Source organism: Aulonocara sp. 'chitande type north' Nkhata Bay, linkage group LG17, assembly GCF_057382095.1.
Source record: "Aulonocara sp. 'chitande type north' Nkhata Bay isolate Kocher_YH1m ecotype deep benthic linkage group LG17, A_spYH_male_GT1.1, whole genome shotgun sequence".
NCBI classification, from domain to species: Eukaryota; Metazoa; Chordata; class Actinopteri; order Cichliformes; family Cichlidae; genus Aulonocara; species Aulonocara sp. 'chitande type north' Nkhata Bay.
In genome coordinates, this window is record NC_141360.1 from 6,382,152 (window position 1) to 6,394,904 (window position 12,753).

General features: G+C 37.9%; 1 long non-coding RNA gene across 1 annotated transcript; it reads right to left on the minus strand.

The window, feature by feature from the left end:
- Positions 1-471: 471 nt before the first annotated feature.
- Positions 472-1,530, minus strand: LOC147309549 (uncharacterized). Its single transcript, XR_015125690.1, has 3 exons — positions 1,438-1,530; positions 711-816; positions 472-625 (listed from the first exon to the last, which is right to left on the minus strand). It is a non-coding gene; the product is annotated as an uncharacterized LOC147309549 (long non-coding RNA).
- Between the last annotated feature and the right edge of the window lie 11,223 nt (positions 1,531-12,753).

A 12,753-nucleotide genomic window follows, 5' to 3' on the forward strand; every position in this document is an offset into this window, starting at 1 on the left:
CGTAAGTACATGAGGTGCATGTATTTTAATTTTGTACTTTTTGGTTACAATTACTTTCCAGTGGCTCCAGGTTGTGCAGTCACAGGATTTTGAGATAGCACAGTAGAGCTATTCTTACGACGTTTTAGCTCACGATCAATCTGACACCAGACACAGGTTGCAGAAACAAGTGTGTACGATGTCTCTCTGGAGAGTCCCCTATGGAGGAAATAGCTGTTTGTTATTTCTATCCTTTAATTATAACATAATATTTGGATTATAGATAACTGCACTTAGGTTTGCAATGTTACATTAAATGTGTTTTTTCACATTCTTGGTTGTTTATTAAAATTATTTTGTGTAAAGATTTTTATAAATCTGCATTTCTAGATGAAGAAATGCATCTTATAAATGGTATCTGTTAAAAAAAATTGAAAATTGTTTTATTGGTGTCATACCTCAATTCCATATTTCTTTCTCATGGTAATCCTGAATGACAAGGCTACGGGAGCAACAAACAATGGTATCCCGAGGATCGATAGTGCCCCAGGGGAGCACATGTCCAAAATCGGGAGGAAAGGGTTCTCTCCAAGTGATTTTGAAATGGTGATCGCATAGCATGGCCAGCACCAAAAAGCATAGCAACCTGAAAATCATGACACAAATAGTAAAATATTGGCATTTTTTACACATATCAAAAATACAAGTTAAAGTCCAGTATTGATTCTTACAAGACAACTTGTCTTCCATGCAGTCAAAGAGGCCAGAGCCCCACTCTGCTGACGACGGCTCTGTCATTGGGCTGCAGATGATGACCTGATTGGATCTGAATATGTGCTGTATATGTTTTAAAAAAAATTGGAATAAAGAACAAACACACAAATATAAAACACCCTCTATGCTCCATGTTTCTAAATATCATAAATATGGTTTCATGTAAATCAGGATTGCCACTGTGGATCCTTCAAGAAGATATAACATTGTACAAAATGAAATCAGTTTACTGTGAATGCATCCATACGGAAATTCTTTGTTGGTAAGTAAAATTCATTTATTAAGCGCTGTGCACAGAAAGAGTCAACTTGATAAGAACATGATGTTCCACAATGGCCAGTAAAAATTTAGTCAGCTACATTCCAAGTCCTTCATTTTAAAGGTACAAATATATAAGTTTTTAAAAAGGCAGGGACAAAATTTGTTGTAGTGCATTCTGATTCATATGTGTGCATTTATTAATATTTTAATAGGGATAAATCCCTTCAGTATACTTCTTTATCCTCCAATCCAAACTATAGCAATTTCAATAACTTTGAAACTGAAAAATAATAAATTAAAAAAGAACTTTTTTTCCTTATTAAATCACACTTTTTGGATAAATATCTATCATTACTTATAATATTTAAACGTATATACTTAAACAAGATATAAGTTGCCATGTTAAATTTTAATTTGTCTTACCTGATGTAGATGGAAGTGCTGTTGTCACCTTTTAGGCTGTGAGAGAATTAAACAGTGTACTCTGAGGAGCGGCACTTAAAGCAAATTTCCTCAGTTATCAACTATCATCAACATTTTTTTGTAGGCCCACAAAAATGTTGCCATAAGTCAATATAGAGTGAAACAAAAAGCTGTCAAAAATATTTCTACGGAACTGAAACAAATGAAGTTGGATCATTAATTTTGTTCTCACCTTACACACCTGTAAAAATGTGTTACTGTTGTGTTGCCAAAGTCTGTCCGTGAGCACACAAGACAGTGAGAGACCGCTGCTGCAGTGCTCAGAACCATGATGGTCCCAATACTGGGGGCAGTGTGCATGTGCTTTTGCAAAAACTGTACCAGGGGGAATTGTTGTATACTTTAAAGTTATGCATAACTTGCAAAAAAATCCAAAATACTGGCTTGACACAACGTAGATGTTACATGAATATACACACATACTTCTTGTGGTTACCTGACAGATGCGTTTCTCTTTCAGTTGATATGAACACATCCATTCTCTAAAATGTCATCAAACACCATTAAGCTGGAAGCCTTGTGTTAATCTCCACAGCTGTGAAAACACTAAAGTGTTATCAGTTACACAGACATGCTGCAAAACCCGAATCCAAAGACAAAATGAAATAATGAGTAGCTGTTAGATGACTTGTTATGCTCTACTACAGTTACAGTAGTAGAGCAGGTCTTTTAAAAAGAGAAAAAAAGATAAGAAATATGTTCCTAATTATACTTCAAAATAATGAACATTCATGTATATACCACACTTATTAAAAATCTTTTACGCATCCATAACTCTGCACAGTTTGAAATCTCCCTACATTTTCAACATGCAATTACTTTATGCTTAAATAACTTTTGATTGAATGATTAACTTTAAGGGTGCATTATTTTTCTTCAATTTTATTAGAGTACTTAGTGTAAAGCTTAAATATGCAGTCTTGGTTTTATATTACTTACTCAGCTTTCCTAACCTACAGTGCAATGGTTTGAAAGCATAAAGACCAAAAAGATGAAAATAATAAAGGTTAAGAAATCTGAAAAAATAAGACATTATGCTGATTTACATGATTATGGAGTTTAATCCCCAGTAAAGGTAAGTGGACTGCTTATTATATAGTGTTTTTCTACTCTACCTGAGCCTTCAAAGCACTTTATACAACATTTGCACTCCGATGAATGTATCAGAGTACAAATGTTGGGAATCTTGCCCAATGATACCCAGGCATGCAGACTGGAGATCAGGGCAGCCGATCGATAGATTTCCATCCTCATACTTTTCATGTTTGATAAGATCTGTAAAGTCCAGTTCTTGCTAAATGGCTTTATGTGGAAAATGTGCCACATTAATGTCACATTAAGTTCATCTGTATATCTAGCACTGTATATCTAGCACTGATCACCACCTGCACTCATGTATATATCATGTATATATCTATCTACTTAGCACTTTTAATTCTTATTCTTATTTTTTATGACAGTATGTTTGCACTGAAGCACGGCAGCAATTTCCTAATGTTGTAAACCTGCTCAACATTTGGCAATAAAACCCTTTCTGATTCTGATTCTGATTCTGATTCTAGCAGCCTCAGCCTCACATTTTCTCACTTTATTGACTCAGGCTGTGTGCAAACTGCTGCACTGGTTTAAATGTGGATGCAGTGGTCCTGAGAGGTCAAATGCACTGCAACTGTGCTGGTGTTTTCTTTTTTTTCTTTTTTTTCTTTTTTTTTGCCTGTCCCGTTTGGCTCTTTTGCCATCAGAATTGTTGTCTAAAGGCAAAGAAAGATGCCCAATGGATTTACTTTACCAAACTGACCATCCCAGCCTTGCCATAATGGTCCATTTGATTCACCTTTTATTGTTTATTTTATTTTCACTTGCTGAATACGGGACAGACTTGACTGGAGGAAAGAAGGGGAGAAAGAAAGAGGGAAAGAGAAACAGTTGAGAAGAGGGACGGGGGAGAAGGGCAAAAAACAAAAACCAACAGAATGGGCAGGAAAAAAAAAGAAAAAGAAAATGCATATATCGATCACCTGGATCACCTGTTGAGAAAGAAAAAGGAAAACAAGCAGAAGAGAACAAGAGTAATAGAATAAACAACATCACAATGATATATGGGAATATGACAGTAAATACTAAATATTAAACATTATTGTGCAGCACATAAGATCAACAGAACACAGTGTGCTTTGAGGTAGGAGCCAAAAGGGGTGTAGTTTGTGTGTGTGATCACCCGTGTGTACACCTGTGAGCATGGACACGCTTGTTTTTTTAAAAGGTTCCTTCATGTAATGATCTGCTAGAGGGTGTGGGGGGGCCACAGCCCCGTCCTCCAGGGCATGAAGCAGGTATGGAGGGGATCAAAACTCCAGACATCCAGAGGCCCCCAGAACACAAGAGACCAAGGAAGACCAACAGAGGGGCAGCTGCGCCACTGTCCCAGAAAGAGCTGAGGAGAGTCCCAGATGAGGGCTCACTCAGCAGCCGCGGAGCAGAAGCCAGGGGGGGTTGCAGTGACGCGCCCGTGAGCTCCGCCGGCAGCCAGCTGTGCCTGAGTGACCGAGCCCCAGGCCGAGAGGCCGGGGGCACCCCACCTCCGAAGTGGCCCGAGCGAGCCCCAGGCCCCAGGCCCCGATAAGCAGCCGCCAAGGAGTGAGCCGGCGTGTACCTGGACGCCCATCCCCAGACACAAAGAACCACCAACGCACCGATGTCTGAGGGAGTCCGCCACTGGCAGGGGAAGTGGTGGTGGGGGGAGATAGCCGTCCAAACCTTGGAGGGCCTGAGATGTCCCCCTGGTGTTTTCTTAAGTTGCAGTACATTTGAACTCTTGGGACCACCGTATACGGAGGACAATTTTGTTGTGTAACTATTTTGTCTGGGATGGTGTGGTTGTGCAGATCCTATGCACAGCTTTGCAGACTGTCCATCAACACACAACATTTGTAACACAGAATAAGCTGACATGAAGCCAAAAACAATGAAAATTCACACTGTAGCCGCTTGCTTGCTCAGTTTCTGTGCTTTTTTCACACTTCTTCCCTTTGTTGTGAACTCTTGTTTGTCCCTTTTGTGTTGAGGCCTATTTTTCAACCACTCAGAATAAGACCTGCTTCTGTGTTGTTGCATGCACAACAAAGGACTGTGCAAATTTTCCATGACAAAAAAAGAGATACAAAGTCTTTACATCTGTCTCACGCTCCAAAGACAGGATTTAAGCAGTTGTGAGAATGATATATAAACATGAAGTGGGTGTATCACATCACCCCCTCGTTCCACACCCTGGTGTTTAAACTGCAGTTATAAACTCTGCTAACCTCTCACTGCTTCTGTCAAGTTCATCGATTTACACTGATTGCAGAATTATGGTAGCTCATAACCAGTGTTAGGTCAAGTTACTTGAAAAAAGTAATCAGTAACTAATTACTGATTACTTCCCCCCAAAAAAGTAATCCTGTTACTTTACTGATTACTTATTTTCAAAGGTAATTAATTACTTAGTTATTTAGTTACTTCGTTACTTTTTAAAAACACGATTTACAACCTGATTAGGTGATAAAGCAATTTTCAGCCCAGTTCTACTGTTTCTGTATAATCCATCATACAAAATGTAATCAAATGGAAAAGTCTCTTTTTAAAACTTGTTTAATCTTTTAACTTTATGCATCAAGCAAAAATTAAATTATATGCAACATTCTCTGACTGGAAGAAATTTGTTTAACATTTAAACCTATTTTCTGCACATTCCAGCACATAAAATAAAATATTTTTTTGTGTTTACACTCAGTCTTTCAAATAGATGCAAGTAAAACACAGCAGAAAATAAATAAAATCAAAGACTAGCGGTCCTGTTGCTCTATTTTCACCTGTAAAGCAGGAGCGGGGGTAGGCGGAGGTTTGCCCTGGTGCAGGTGAGCCGCAGCGGTCAGTTGAAGAATCCGCGAGTTTCTCTGTGAATTTGCTTATGTCACTGTCATGAGACATTCTCGCAAAAAAAATCACGGTTTTAGTAACGCAGTAATGCAGCGTTCCTACGGAAAAGTAACAGTAATCTAATTACCGTTTTTGCGATAGTAATCCCTTACTTTACTCGTTACTTGAAAAAAGTAATCGGATTACAGTAACGCGTTACTGCCCATCTCTGCTCATAACTGCTTCCATATAAGGAAACTAAAACTATATGATATTGCATCTTGCGCGTGATGCAATGGAACTCATGCTATGGGTTCCATTGCAATGGAACTGATGCTGTTGCATAAAACATATCGTGGCCTCCTGCAGCTGCTTTAAATGCATTCTTTTTTGTGGTGAAGAAATATTTTCAATGCAATCAAACAACATTACACTGGAAGTTAATCTGTGTTTATTTTTGATGTTGTCTCTCCTTGTCTGTGACACAGATATGCTGCAAAACCTGAGTTCAAGGACAATAAAATGAAAAATAATTTTCAGGAGTGTTATGTTTCAAAAATGTCTTTCAGGTGTATGACTGCTGAAGTAAAACAAATACTGCCTTTAAAAATAAACAGGTATAACTGTGCCTTTGTAACAGTGTAAGTTAGTTTTTCTCAGCAACAGAAGATTGTCATTGATTATAGTGTTGAATGGTTACTACTGAAAATGTTTTTCAGTAACCAAAAACATGGTGCTTCTATTTCCAAGCATTATCCTGAGTTTAGTTTTATAAGGAAAATATTTTAGCACAGTTTAGCAAATATGTGTAGTTTTAGCTTGCTTGGCTAGTATTTTTTTACATTACCAAAGTAAACACTTGGACAGATTTTTCATTATTTATCTTTTTATTTATTGCTATTCCAAAATCTGTTATACATCGCCATGGGGTGATAGTGGCTCAAGAGCTGACAGTTCATCTTGTAATCGGAAGGTTGCCAGTTCGAGCCCTGGCTCCTACAGTCTAGGTCGTTGTGTCCTCGGGCAAGACGCTTCACCTGTTGCCTACTGGTGGTGGTCAGAGGGCCTGGTGGTGCCAGTGTCCGATAGCTTCGCCTCTGTCAGTGGGCACCTGTGGCTACAATGTAGCTTGCTATCACCAGTGTGTGAATTGGTGGATGACTGAATGTAGTGTATAGCGCTTTGGGGTCCATAGGGATTAAGTAAAGCGCTATACAAATACAGGCCATTTACCATTTTACCATTTACATTATGGCTTATAAAAGAAGTTGGAAATTGGATGCTCCAGTTCACCTTTCTCCTGAGAAGAGCTTCAGACATCTGTGCTTGTGGAGTTTGACAGAGGATGGAACAAGGTAAGTATGTTCAACCAGCTGAGCCATACTTGGGTGCATAAATAAATGACAGACATTTACTTTCATCCTTGCAGTGTGACTCTGTTGGGTTGCTGTCACATAATATTTTGTTGATTTTAAACAGATTCTTCACAGGAGCATCAGTCTGGTCTGGTTCTGCTTTAGCAGGCCTGCACAGCAAATTTTTTAGTTTTGTTTTGGTAGCATCTTTGTTATACAAAACAAATTTCTTTCACAAAATAGTAAAAAAAAGAAAAAAGGTTCCTAAAAAGTTTTTGCTATATAGTTTGCTTTATTTTCTCTGTAACCTCAAAATTTTCCTTTCTTCTTCTACTGTACCCACCCATGAGTTTTTTTGTTACAGAAAATTACATGCTAAATTTATGGGACAAACACCATAAGTTGGGGGCTGTTTTATGAAGTGTTACCAAGGCCTCTTACAACCCTAACAGCGCAGTGCTTTCTTGGCATACACCAATACAAATATTGTATTGGTGTATGCCAAGACTTATTTTCAAGCCTGGGCCTGGGATCCAGTTTCCGCAGGCCCAGGCTTAAAGCCAAAACCCAAAGCAAGGAGCTGGTCACTGCCATTAGTCTGTTATCTCAGGTGGCCTCAGCAGAGACGTACTGGTTGTAATCCATTTGAAATCAGCTGTGTTTCTGCTCCTAGGCTCTTTGGAGACATGTCAAACACAAAGATGTATTTGGTTTGTGAATGAATGGACATCTGTGTACCACAAATCTTTCTCAATACAATTGTATAACTGTGTTAAACCATTTAAACATTCTTAATGACAGCTGAGAAATGTATTGTTTATAGAATACGCCTCCAAAATACAAAAATTCAATCATTGACTTTTGGTCTGTTATTTTGCTGTTTGCTGTTGCTTTTCTGGGTGATTGTAACGTGTACTTGGGCCAGTCCCTAGGATGCCTCTGTCCCTGCAGCAGGCCTCAGTCTCCCCCAGCGGTCAGGTAGACCTCCAGAACTGTTTTTGGAACTTCTGTGCTTCATGGCTTGACTTGGTCTGTCTCGTCACTGTTCCCACGTTCTTCTCTGTGTTTCATCCTTTGTGTCTCCCCAGTCTGTCGTGTGTTTCCATGTTTGTTTATCCCCATCTTAGCTTCAAGCTCGCATGTCCTTACCTGAGTCTCAGTGTTCGTGCTACTTCTTCTTTTATTTTGTTAGTCCTAGTCTCATGTGCATTTTGTTCAGTTTTGCTTCCCGTGCCTTGTTAATCTCCAATTGTGTTCCCTCTGTGTTCCCTCAGAGTATATATTATCTCTTGCTATTTGTCAGAGCATGTGTTTGTCTTCCTCTGTGTCTCTCAGGTTGTGTGTGTCCAATGTTTCTCAGGTTCTCCCATTTTCCCCAGTTTAGCTTTTCTGTGTAGTTCCTCATTTCAGTTCGGTTTTCTTATTTTGTACTGTTTTGAATAAACAGCTCACCTTTTGTTAACGTTCTGTTCCTGCCTACATTGTCATTTGGGTTGAATATCTTCTTGTCCATGTCCAGTATAGCTCTACTTTAATCATTTCGCTTTAATGATATTAGTTCCTAACGTATTTAAGAACAGCTGTGATTGACTAAAAATATCAAAAACGTCTGTTCCATGTTATGTACTTTTTCATGACAGGAGATCCATATGCTGAAACAGTTATCATTATCATGAGGATCACAGAACATATAGTGTTTCTGCTAAACTGTAAAAACATATTGCTGACTATGGCTTGGAAAATAATATGATAAATCTAATTTCTTCACTTGTGAAAGATTATTTCCTTTGTAACCATCCAAACCATGAATAATGTCACAATAAATGACAGTTAAATAAATAACACAACACAAATTACCAACAAATTTACCCTACAATTCATAACCAGCAATGGTCTGTTTCCTAGCTAGGTAGTTTAAACTAAAATGGCACACATTAACATTCTGTTTCTGCTCCACACCAAGAAACAAACAATGGAAAAGCAGGTTGTTGAAGGGTTAAGAGCAGTTGTTTTTTTTTTAACTAAGCTGTCATACATCTGATGGTATGCTTTCTTGGAACATAGCACAGTTATTTTTATTTCACTTTGTCTTTGTGAGCCAAAGACAAAGTGAAATAAAAATAAGATGCAAGATGTTTATCTTTGCATCCATGCTTCCATGTAAATGTTTGATGGTATTCTGAGATGGATAACTTACACTCACAAAGAACACAAAGTGAGTTTTCAAAAACGGGCAAAACATTGTTCAAATAAATGAAGTTTCTGAACATCTTTTAAATCAAATTATATGTTACAGTAATAGATTAATAAATTTCTTAATTCATCCAATAATTCCTCACTTTATACTACTTAATGTGCCGATCTGTGGGAGCCCAACAAGCAAGTAGCAAGCTATTCTAATACCAGGAGCTCCCTTTTCAGGTGTGTTTACACACAATGTGCAAACATTGTGTGTAAAAAATATAAAATGTAACACAAAATGTAACACATTGTGTGCGGGAGTGAATGTGAGTGCGAATGGTTGTCTGTCTCTGTGTGTTAGCCCTGCGACAGACTGGCGACCTGTCCAGGGTGTACCCTGCCTCTCGCCCTATGACAGCTGGGATAGGCTCCAGCGCCCCCCACAACCCTGAAAAGGATAAGCGGAAGCGAATGGATGGATGGAGGTTATCTGAATGAGTGCATAACTGGCTGTTTGGATGGCTCAGTGAGTTGTGAGCTTAGTGCCACATATTTGTCCACGTGAACATATTTGTGTCTTCAATTCAATTTATTTAATTCAATTCACTTTTATTTACATGGCACCAAATCAGTCGCCTCAAGGAGCTTTATATTGTATGGTTGACCCTTGGCTGGTTCCACAGAAGAGGGGCCTGAAAACTGAAGGCTCTCCCTCTCATTCTACTTATAAATACTCCAGGAAGAACAAGTTGGCCTGCAGTGTGAGAGCGAAGTGCTCTAATAGGGTGATATGGTACTACAAGGTCATTAAGATAAGATGGGGCCTGATTATTTAAGACCTTGTATGTGAGGAGCAGGATTTTGAATTCAATTCTGGATTTAACAGGAAGCCAATGAAGGGAAGCCAAAACAGGAGAAATATGCTCTCTCTTTCTAGTCCCTATCAGGACTCTTGCTGCAGCATTTTGGATTAGCTGAAGGCTTTTCAGGGAGCTTTTAGGACATCCTGATAATAATGAATTACAGTAGTCCAGCCTGGAAGTAATAAATGCATGAACTAGTTTTTCAGCGTCACTCTGAGACAGGATATTTCTAATTTTAGAGATGTTGCGCAAATGGAAGAAAGCAGTCTTACATATTTGTTTAATGTGGAGTCAACAACACATTTGGCACACCTACAGAAATATAAACCCATGGACACATGATTCCTAATGTACATTATTGTTTTAACCCTTTTTCTGGCAATAATTCTGGTTCTACAACATTGTTTTTGCCAAGTGATTGTATAATACAAAAGGCACAGAAGGCATGTTCTTTCATATTTACCTGACTTCACAACAACATACCCAGCTTTGACAGGTACAGTTTTTTTTGTTGTTGGTTGTTTTTGTTTTTTTCGTGTTTCTTCATAGGAAATGTTATGTATTGTGATTGTTATTGAAAGACATAAAGCAGTATATAGTACTAGCATAAAGCATGAAGTAGTTTTTAAAACATGCTTAGGGCCTGTAACTGATGTCTATTGGCATTGTGTGTAGATTTAGTGTTTTTGTCTTTAAAACTTAACATTGACATTTATGTATTTCAACTGTAGAAGATAGCAGGTTGGGTTTTTTCTGTTTTAATGTTGTTACTATGCATTTCAGCATCCAAATCAATGTTCCGCATTTGAATCAACAACAAATATTTGCTGCTGAAAGTGACAATTTTGCTATTTAGGTGCTGTTGCTTGGTACTGATTCCTATGTATCAACAGGTAATTTGAATTTATTCTGTGACTAACATTCAACAACAATGGAAACACAATCATCGACAAACTAGAGTACCACCCTTGTAAGCATGAACAACTCTCTATGCAATTCTTCAGCTACAGTATGTGTTGTCTCATGTATTACGACGTAAAACTGCAGTTGTTTTCAGGCTGCTATGGTTTCTGGTGCTGCCCTTGCCTTACCTGCACAGTTGTAGGACAGATGGGAGACCACCGCTGTGTCCCATTATGCGACATGTTCAGCACAACTGATCTCAGCCATTGGGATACCAAATGTTATACCTCCTGCTGCCTTGACCATTAAGGTTGGGATTCGATATAAATACGGCATCAAGTTAAATTTGTCAAAGAAATTCTTGTTAAAAATTTCTGCTGTTTTTTACATTCCCACAGTCAGAAATAAAGAGAATCAAGTATTAGTAATAGTTCAGTTCAGTAATAGTTAATTCAATCCAATCTTTTTAAAGGCACTTTATTTTTTAAGGTAAAGACCCTATAATAATAGAGAGAAAATGCCAACAATCAAATGACCCACTTTGAGCAAGCATTTGGCAACAGTGGAAAGGAAAAACTCATTTTGAACAGAAAGAAATCCATGCTCAGGCAGGGGCAGCTATCTGCCACAACCGATTGGGGTGATGGGAGGAAGGAGCTATAGCTGTAACTAATGACTGGATAAAGTGGTAAAAGTGTATAATTACCAAATATTTCTCTACAGGGTTCTATCTGTAAGGACATCATGAGTTCCTGTTTCTGTGTGTGGTGCTCTTGGTGTGAGATGCACCGTGAGTTAAAAATTCGCAAGAAAAGCACAAGTGTCATCAACATGCAGCCTGCACCAGTTAAGTCCACAGGCAAAGATGAGAGTCTGTTATGGCTTCATGCCAGGGTTGCTTTTCATTGGTGTGCTCTGTCTTTAAAAAGGCATTTGATTGAGTTTAACTATGTTTGGTGTGACTAAGTGAACTGGTATTTGGTTTTGACTTTTTTTTTAAAGAGCTGGTAAGAGGTTTGCTTTGATGATCTAAAGACAAGAACAATATGTTTTATTCATGCATATTTTTAATTTAATCCCTGTTTTAAAGATCTCTGACTCATCAAACACATTTGCAATAAATAAAACAAGAAACGGTCAAAGGCCTTACGATGGGGGATCAGACAAATTGTAACTCAAATCATTATCATAAATCTAACTTTTAAAGAAAGCAGAGTTAAAGTTTGTCTTTGCCTTAGCTCATTCAGCATTCAGTCTAGGTTTACTTTGTGACTTTCAGTTTTCTTGTTTATGATTTGATAGAACAAAAAGATTAATAACATTTTTGAAATCTTTGTGTAGTTCTGTAACTTTTTTTCACGTGGTTTTTGTCCTTCATGTAAGTTTCTATCTTTCTGCACCGGCGCTCAACAAAAGAAGTTGTCAAATGTAAAAATTTACAATGTAATTTTCCACTGTTTTATACTTTTGAATGAAATCCGTCCTGACCATCCTGTTATATGTTATTTTCTGAATATTCAGAATATGTTATATCCTGTAAACAAGATCTCATGAGTCCCCAGTGTAGTGGCAGTGAAGTCAGCAGAGGCGTCTGAAATGTGTCACGACAAACTCAAGGCTACGTGAACATATTTGAGTAACAATGGAATGGAAATCCATTTTGGCTTCCACAGAAAGGTGGAAACTGCTTCAGCTGCTTTTGCAATCACTCACCTTCACACTCGACTCATTTTGATATCCTTGGCAAGACAAAAAAGAAAAAAAAAACATATATAAAGGTTTTACTAATTTGTATCTTTTTAAAAAAAAAAAAAAAAAAAAAACTTTGGCAAAAATAATCTTTCCAATAATCTTCTTTCCAGACTCTTACTTTCATTTTATTTTCACTTTCTACTGTACTTTCCGGTAAGTATTTTTAAGTACAGAAGATTACACCCCTAATTTAGAAATGTACCTTTCAAATATTGGGGAAAGAAAACCCTTAAACCAGCTGTACTTTCCTTAACGGTAACTAAGGCTTGCGTATATGTTAGTATAAAAAATACAGAGTCCCAACA